Genomic DNA, 8,673 nt, shown 5'->3' with positions numbered 1-8,673 from the left:
AATTTTTCTTTCTTCAAGGATGTATATAAGGTTTTTCTTCAGAGATAATACGATCAGTAAAATCGAAGCCTTCAACGTGAAGAGGATAATTAGATGACAGGAAAGCTTAAAAATACACTGTGGAAAAGAAAGTGACACTTGTTTCATCCCCAATACAAGGCAATTAATGAACCATTATGCAGAAAATAACACAATGTGCCCCCCACCCCCAAATGTGTGCTTTTCTTCTCTACTGTATTCAGTATAAAAGGAAATAACTAGGCATACGTTGCCCCAGGGTGACCTAACTTTGTAATCAGTTAATGAATCAATCTAAGGAAACTTACAATCCTTTTGTTCCTTTTACAAGTCATATACCCTCCTCCAACAGAAATGAAAATTCATGGATTTCGAAGTCACAGGACAAACCTTCCCAGGTAAACTGCAGATGAACTTTAGAAAAAGAATAAAATAAATATATATAATTGATTTCTGAGAGGAAGGGAGAGGGAGAGAGATAGAAACATCAATGATGAGGGAATCATTGATCGGCTGCCTCCTGCACGCCCCACACGGGACTGAGCGCCCAACCCGGGCGTGTGCCCTGACCGGGAATCGAACCGTGACCTCCTGGTCCATTGGTTGCCGCTCAACCACTGAGCTATGCTGACTGGGCTGCAGGTGAACTTTTTAAAATGACCTGCGGGAGCCCTAACCGGTTTGGCTCAGTGGATAGAGCGTTGGCCTGCAGACTCAAGGGTTCCAGGTTCCAAGGGCATGTACCTTGGTTGCGGGCACATCCCCAGTAGGGAGAGTGCAGGAGGCGGCTGATCGATGTTTCTCTCTCATAGATGTTTCTAACTCTCTATTCCTCTCTCTTCCTCTCTGTAAAAAAAAAAAAAATCAATAAAATATATTTTTAAAAAAATAAAAAATAAAATAAAACGACCTGCGGGAGGACTAGTATTGGTCCTGATCTTTCATCCCCAACAAGCCCGTTCCGTTAACCCAGAAGACTTACAAGGAAACAAAACCACTGCAGCAAGTACAAAGGTAATATTCTGAAGCCTTACCTACTGTTAAGGTTCCTGACTATTAAGTTTTACTTGGAACCAAATATACCAGCTGGTCCCTTTTAGTAACAGTGACAGTAAGAGCTATTTTTTAATAACAGTGACAGGAAAGAGCTATCCAGCACTTACTGGCACTGTGGTAAGCACTTGGCACACATGATCTTATTTACTCTTCACCATAAACTTAGGATCTATTCTAGACTATCCTCACCCCAATTTACCGATAGAAGAGGACTGGACGGCGGCAGCACCGTCCGCAGCAGTCACACCGACCCGGGCACCAGGCCGTCGGTCGGTCCTCGCCACCGGCCGCTCTGCAGCCCCCGGGCTGGGAGGAGGGCTCCCCGCCGGGAAGCAGCACCTTCCCTTTCCAGCTTCCTCTCCCCCTCCGCTCCCCACACACCCTCCTCACAGAACTCGGCGGCTGCAAGGTAACCGAGTCTTCTCCCATGAGCCCGCCACCTCCTGTCCAGAACGCTTTCCTTCCCGCAACAGCAACGGCCAAGAAGCACCTTCTGACCCTGACTTTGCTTCCCAAAAACAAAACTACGAAGCTCCACCCATCACCTGCCTCGGCTAAAAAATGTTCCGACGCCGGGGGAGGGGGAAGGAGAGACGGGGACGGAGGAAAAGTCCTGTTCTTTCAAAAGGTCACGCACGGACAGGTATCCTCGCGGCCAGCCTTTCTACTCCGCTTCTCCCTCCTCTGCCACCAGGCTCCCAACTACCCTCAACTCCAGCTCCAACTCGGTCCGCCCCGCTCCGCGGTCCTCGCCTCCGCCTTTCTCCTCGGCGGCCGCGGCCCGGGTCCCCCCGCCTTGCAGCCCAGCCTGCAAGGTGCGAAGCCCGCCTCGCCAACAGGGACCCCGCGAAGGCCCCCCCCCCCCCCCCGTCCCCAGCTGCTCCGCTCCGCCCTTCCCAGGAGGCACCACTCCCCTAGGCACCGGCCCCAGCATCCCCCGGCGGCCCCACCCGCCAGCTCCCGTCCCCTGGGGGACCCCCTCCTCCCAAGTTACCCCTAGTCCCCGCCTCAGTGAAGTCCTCTTTCCCCGAATAAGCTGGGCTCCCGAAGGCTAGTTCCCACCTTCACATCAGCCTCTGCCCCCACGTCTCGGCCCCCCCCCCGCTACCCGCCCCGGGTTGTGGGGTGGCCCCGGGCCTCCCCGGTGGGTTGCAGGCGCCTCGGCTGGTGTGTGTGTAGAGGGGGGGCAGGGGAAGGCGAAGGGCACTCCGGAGCCCGCTGGAGGCCCCAGGGGCAGCCGCGCCCGGCTGCCCTCTTCTGGGCCAACCGCCACCCCCCGGCAGCCTCGCCCGGCGGCTCCCACTGTACCTGTGGTGGAAGCGGCAGCGCCGGCGGCCGCGCTCCCCTCTCCTCACACAGACAATATGGCGGCGGCGGAGGAGGAGACACACGGCTCGGCCGCCAGCCGCAGGGACCAGAGCGAGGCTGCTCCCGCCACCGCCGGAAGCGGAAACCCGCTCTGCCAGGAGGCGGGCCGGGACGGCTTCAGCCCCCGCCCCCAGCGGAACCGCGGCGAGTGCGGCCGTGCTGGGATGTCCTATTGTACCCTGGGGTTCCTTTCCGGATGGGGGTGCAAAATGGAAGGAGTTCTCAAGGTAAAGCATGATAAAGGGACTTGCAATAATTAGCGCGTTTGATTCCAGTACCTCTAAGAACTGGCGAGAGCGACAACGCGAGCCTCCCCCTGAGTTCCCAATTGGTTTGACCCAGCAAAGATGGCGGCCGCCGGGTTTCCCGCACTCCGCCCGCTGACGCGGCCCGTCCGTCTGCCAGCCGGCCCGCCTTGCTTGGAAAGAAGCATGCGCGACCTGCGGAGCTGAGGAGCGGGGCATTTTGGAAGTTGAAGTCTCCTGCTCGGGCCCCTCGTCTGGGAGGAAGGTTCCGGCGGTACATTTTTGTCTGCTCCAACTTCGAGTCCGGAACTAGCGAGCAGAGGTTGGACCCGGGATGGTGTGGCACCGGAGCCGAGGAGGGGGCGATGCCGGCTTTCTGGACACTGAGACCTCATCCCGCTTCCCATAGGAGCCCTGGCTGAGCTGTCCATCCGGAATAGTGCGTTCTCGGGTCGGTCTGCACCCCACCCCACCCCACCCCTGTTCTTGTCCGGGCCACCTCCCCAAAGCAGCCACAGGGCACTTTGTGCAGTGCCAACCTGGGTTAAAAATCCCCGAGGCTCTCCTCTGTACACCAAAAACAGCAAATCTCTCCTCTTGACGTCCATGTTCCAACATCATTTGGACAACCCATCCAGCCCCCTTTTTACCTCCATTTCTGCCTCCCCCCCCCCCCCCCCCATTCCTGAAATGTATCTGTTTTGCCTCCTTTCGCACTGGCAGTTCCATTCGGTTACTGTTACCTCCTGGACTGGCTAACATTCATTAAAGTAATTCAGGGGTCCTTTTCTCCGAGGATCTTCTCTCTCTTGAGCTCCCCAAGACCTAGGCAACATCATTTAGCAACCGACGGGTGCCCAGCCTGCCTGCTCCATCATAGACTGTGAGCCCTCAGTGGACAGGGCTGGGTCTCATGACCACCCCCTGCGCCTTCTGCAGGCCCTGCTGAAAGCTGGTGTGTGGAAGTGTTACTGAGGAGTCGTGTTCCCCTCGCCTCTGAGGGGGCAGAGGTGTGATGGCTGGAACAAGGCGAGGAGGCCGGGTTATTTTGGTGTTACCAGCTGTTACCCCGGGGCAGGGAGCTGTCTGCCGGCTCCAGCCCTCCATTGGCAGTTTAGCTTACTGGCACCTCTGCTCCCAGAGAGACAATTTTCGCCCCCCGTGGGATGGGATGGGATGGGATGGGATGGGATGGGATGGGATGGGGGTGGCGGCAGCTGCTGACCTACAGTGATGGCCTCAGGGAGGTGGCCGTGACTTTTCTGTGCCTCATTGTCAGGCAGGTCTGTGGCATTTGATCTCATCGGCGGGGAATCTGCAGTCATGGGTGTCCTCAGGCTGGTCATTCGTCCTCTCTGGGCCTCTGCTTCCCCAACTATGGACTGAGGAGGTGAGAGAAGATGATCCCAATGTTCCTGTGAAGCCCTCTTTCAGGAAATGACTAGCCTTCCACTTAGCTCTCGGACCATGTCTTTTTGGCTCTCGTGGCTCCCTTTTTCCCACCTTCGTTCACATTTATTCAGCTCTTACAAACTTGCTATGAACCAGACATTGTGTGAGGTGCATGAGCAAGACCGATACCAGTTCCTTATGGAGCGCACCTTCTAAAGTGAGAAACAGATTATGCACAGGTAAACAGAAGAATAAAAAAAGTAATTTCAGCCTGGCCAATGTGGTTCAGTGGTTGAGTTGTCACCGTTCAATTGCAGGTCAGGGCACATGCCGGGGTTGTAGGCTCGATCTGGGAGGCAGCTGATCAATGATTCTCTCTCATCATTGATATTTCTATCTCTCGCTCTCCCTCTCTAAAATCAATAAAAATATTTTTTTTAAAAAGGTAATTTCACAGAGTGCGGGTATTCCCAAGATTTAGCCCTCACACCTTTCCTATGATCTCAGCCCCTCCTACAGCATTATTGTTCATTCTTCCACCCAATTCCAGCCTCCATCTGTGACCTCATTCATAGGGCTCACCAGGCACACACAGCCACTTTGTACCAAGTAGGACACAGTTGAGACCCAACCCCTGCCATCTCCCAGGCTAGCCTGATATAGGTCTCTGGTCCCAAGAAGCCCGCAGTCTCCAACATCCACTAGTTATGGAGCCTCCAAAGACAAGCTCAATTATCTTTCACATTTACTCTTTCTGATGGCCTACATAGCAAGTATCAAGCTAGACTTCCTTCAAACAACAGCAGCAACAACCACGGTTAAAATGTTGACAGTGCTTGCCCTATGCCAGCCGTGGGCAAACTACGGCCCGCGGGCCGGATCCGGCCCGTTTGAAATGAATAAAACTAAAAAAAAAAAAAAAAGACCGTACCCTTTTATGTAATGATGTTTACTTTGAATTTATATTAGTTCACACAAACACTCCATCCATGCTTTTGTTCTGGCCCTCCGGTCCAGTTTAAGAACCCATTGTGGCCCTCGAGTCAAAAAGTTTGCCCACCCCTGCCCTATGCCATACACTGAATGTTCAGCATCTAATTTAATCCTCACATCAGCCTGAGGAGGTAGAAACTAAAAGTATCCCATTGTACAGATGAGGAAACTGAGGTTCAGTGAGATTACAGGACGTGCCCAAGATCATATGCCAGAGATGGAACTTGCATTTCAACCTGGGTCACTGCACTGAGAACCTAAATGTATCAGCTTCGTATTGCTGCTTAACAAATCATCCCAAAACAGTGGCTTAAGCCAACAATCATTATTTGCTTATTTGTATGGTTTGGCAGTTTGGACATATCTCAACTAGGATAGCTCTTTTCTGTTGCACATGGTCTTGTCTGGGCTTACTCCTGCCCTTGTGGTCAGCGAGGTGACCGGCTGGCTGGTCCTATATGGCCTCATTCAGAGATCTGGCCACTGACTGGGTTTGTGGCTGGAGTGCCTTGGTTCTTCGTGTGGCTTCTTCAGCAAGCTAGCTCAGGCTTCCTTACAGGATGACCTCCACAAGGAAGAGAACAAAAGCAGCAAGGCCTCTCTTGAGGCCTAGGCTCAGAAGTGCCATAGGATCAATTTAAAAAATAGATTTATTATTTTTTGTTTTGTTTTATTATTATTACTATTTTTAGTCTTCACTCAAGGAGTGAGGATATTTTTTCCATTGATTTTTTTTTTTTCAGAGAGAGTGGAGGGAGGGGGGAGAGGAGAGAGAAACATCAATGTGAGAGAGACACATCAATTGGTTGCCTTCCTACCCCCCCGTCCCCCCCCCAACTGGGGATGGGGATCAAACCTGTGACCCTTTGGTCCTTGGGCCAACGTTCTAACCACTGAGCAACCGGCTAGGGCTAAATTTCTGTTTTTAAGCTACCCAGTCTGTGATATCTTGCTCTGGCAGCCCAAGTAGATTAACACAGGAGTCCTCGTTGTAGAAATGGTTTTTAAAGGCATGCAACTGGGTAAGATCTCCAAGGGAGTGAGCATAGACAGAGAAGAGAAGAGGACCAAGGACTGAGACGCCATCATTAAGAGATAAGAAACAAACAAAGGAGTCCGAGGCAGAGCGGCTAGGGGTGTGTCCTGGGGACCAGTAAAGAAAACAGTTCAAAGGGGGAGAGCTGGTGATCTGTGTCAAATGCTGCTGAGAGGTCAAGAAGATGCGAATCTTGCCCTAGCTAGTTTGGCTCAGTGGATAGAGCGTTGGCCTGCGGGTGGAAAGATCCCAGGTTCGATTCTGGTCAAGGGCACATACCTCGGTTGCAGGCTTCTCCCCGGCCTGGGCCATGGTCGGGGCGCATGCAGGAGGCAATCTGTGTTTCTGTCTTTCCCTCTTCTACTTTCTCTAAAAGTCAATGGAAAATTATCCTTGGGTGAGGATTAAAAATAAAAAAGAAGAAGATGAGAGTCAAAAACTGAATTAGCAAAGTGGAGGGCATTATTGGATAGGAAAGAGTTTAAGGAGAATGGTGGGAGCAAAAGCCTGATTGGAGTGGGGTTAAGAGAGAGTAGAGGATTTAAATACAGAAAGACAGAAAGGAAAAGGAAATCTCTTTTTAAGAGCAGAAAGTCACCTAAAATCTAGAAGAGTAAGAATTAGAAAATCACTATTTGGCAGCCACCATAGTAATAATTGTTTCAGGAGAGATTCATTCATAGATGCTTCAATCAATAGTAGATTAAACTTTGAGGAGAAACAGGATATTTGCATAGTCTTAGAGTTCTCACAAGATAGTTATTTTTTTTAATTTTTTATTTTTTAACTTAAATTCTTTATTGTTTAAAGTATTACATAAGTCTCCCTTTCCCCCCATTGTCCTCTCCCCAGCCACTCCCATGCCCCAGCACATGCTTTCACCCCCATACTATCTGTGTCCATTGGTTATGCTCATATGCATGCATACAAGTCCTTTGGTTGATCTCTTACCCCCCTCTCCCCGGTCTTCCCTCTTACGTTGGATGGTCTGTTCAATGCTTCTATGACTCTGACTCTATTTTTGTTCATCACTTTATGTTGTTCATTATAGTCCACAAATGAGTGAGATCATGTGATATTTATCTTTCTCCAACTGGCCTATTTCACTTAGCATAATGCTCTCCAGGTCCATCCATGCTGTTGCAAATGGTAAGAGTTCCTTCTTTTATACAGTTGCATAGTATTCCACTGTGTAAATGTATCACTGATTTAAATCACTCATCTGCTGATAGGCAATTAGGCTGTTTCCAAATCTTAACTATTGTAAATTGTGCTGCTATGAAAGTTGGGGTGCATGTAGCCTTCCTGATTGGTGTTTCAGATTTCTTGGGATATTTTCGTAGAAGTGGGATTGCTGGGTCAAATGGGAATTACATTTTTGAGGAAACTCCATACTGTTTTTCACAGTGGCTGCACCAGTCTGCATTTCCACCAGCACTTGTCATTCTCGCCAGAACTTGTCATTTGTTGATTTGTTGATGATAGACATTCAGACAGGTGTGCGATGTACCTCATTGTCTTTTTGATCTGCATCTCTCAGATGATTAGTGACTTTGAGCATGTTTTCATACGTCTCTCTGCCTTCTGTATGTCCTCTTTTGTAAAGTGTCTATTTAGGTCCTTTGCCCATTTTTTGATTGGATTGTTTATCTTCCTTTTGTTAAGTTGCATGAGTTCCCTATAAATTTTGGAGATTAAACCCTTATCAGAGATATAATTGGCAAATATGTTCTCCCATGCAGTGGGCTTTCTTGTTGTTTGGTTGAAGGTTTCTTTTGCTGTGCAGAAGCTTTTTATTTTGAAGTAGTGCCATTTGTTTATTTTATCCTTAGTTTCCAGGAAATGTATCAGTAAAGATATTGCTATGGCATATGTCTGATATTTTTTGCTGTCTATGGATTCTTCTAAGATTTTTATGGTTTTCTGTCTTAGGGTTAAGTCCTTTATCCATTTTGAGTTTATTTTGTTTATGGTGTCAGTTGGTGGTCTAGTTTCATTTCTTTTGCACGTATCTGTCCAATTTTCCCAGCACCATTTATTGAAGAGACTGTCTTGACTCCATTGTATGCTCTTGCCTCTTTTGTCAAATATTAATTGAGCATAGTGGTTTCGGTGATTTCTGGCTTCTCTATTGGTCTATATGTTGGTTCTTGTGCCAGTACCAAGCAGTTTTGAGAACAGTGGTTTTGTAATATTGCTTGATATCTGATATTGTGATCCCTCCAACTTTGTTCTTCTTTCTCAGGATTGCTGTGGCTATTCATTGTCTTTTTTTATTCCAGATGACTTTTTGGAGAGTTTGTTCTAGATCTTTGAAATGTGCCATTGGTGTTTTAGTAGGGATTGCATTGAATCTATAGATTGCTTTGGGTAGTATGAACATTTTAATGATGTTGATTCTACCAATCCATGAACATGATAAATTCTTGCATTTGTTTATGTCTTCCTCTATTTGTTTTTTCAACATCCTGTAGTTTTCTGAGTACAGGTCTTTTAACTTTTTAGTTAAGGTTATTCCTAAGTATCTTAATTTTTTTTGTCGCAATGGTAAATGGGACGGTTCTT

General features: G+C 48.8%; 1 protein-coding gene and 1 long non-coding RNA gene across 7 annotated transcripts in view; one reads left to right on the top strand and one right to left on the bottom strand.

Moving 5' to 3' along the window:
* The window catches only part of CSNK2A1 (casein kinase 2 alpha 1), a 65,690-nt gene extending 63,167 nt beyond the window's left edge, over positions 1-2,523 (bottom strand). For 5 of the 6 annotated variants that reach the window (XR_002829451.1, XM_006089374.3, XM_006089373.3 and 2 more), the window contains exon 1: positions 2,383-2,523. The gene's annotated coding sequence lies outside the window, so the exon portion shown is untranslated. The remainder of the gene's footprint in view (positions 1-2,382) is intronic. The other variant, XM_023754344.1, reaches the window with a different exon arrangement.
* Positions 2,524-2,580: 57 nt separating this feature from the next.
* LOC106697281 overlaps positions 2,581-8,673 on the top strand; it is a 42,877-nt gene continuing 36,784 nt past the window's right edge. Inside the window, exon 1 of the long non-coding RNA XR_001348353.2 lies at positions 2,581-3,138. This is a non-coding gene — a long non-coding RNA (uncharacterized LOC106697281). The remainder of the gene's footprint in view (positions 3,139-8,673) is intronic.

Source organism: Myotis lucifugus, unplaced genomic scaffold, assembly GCF_000147115.1.
Source record: "Myotis lucifugus unplaced genomic scaffold, Myoluc2.0 scaffold_60, whole genome shotgun sequence".
In the NCBI taxonomy this organism is placed as follows: Eukaryota; Metazoa; Chordata; class Mammalia; order Chiroptera; family Vespertilionidae; genus Myotis; species Myotis lucifugus.
Note: the sequence above shows the minus strand (reverse complement) of the source record. Positions and strands in the feature narration are given on the sequence as shown.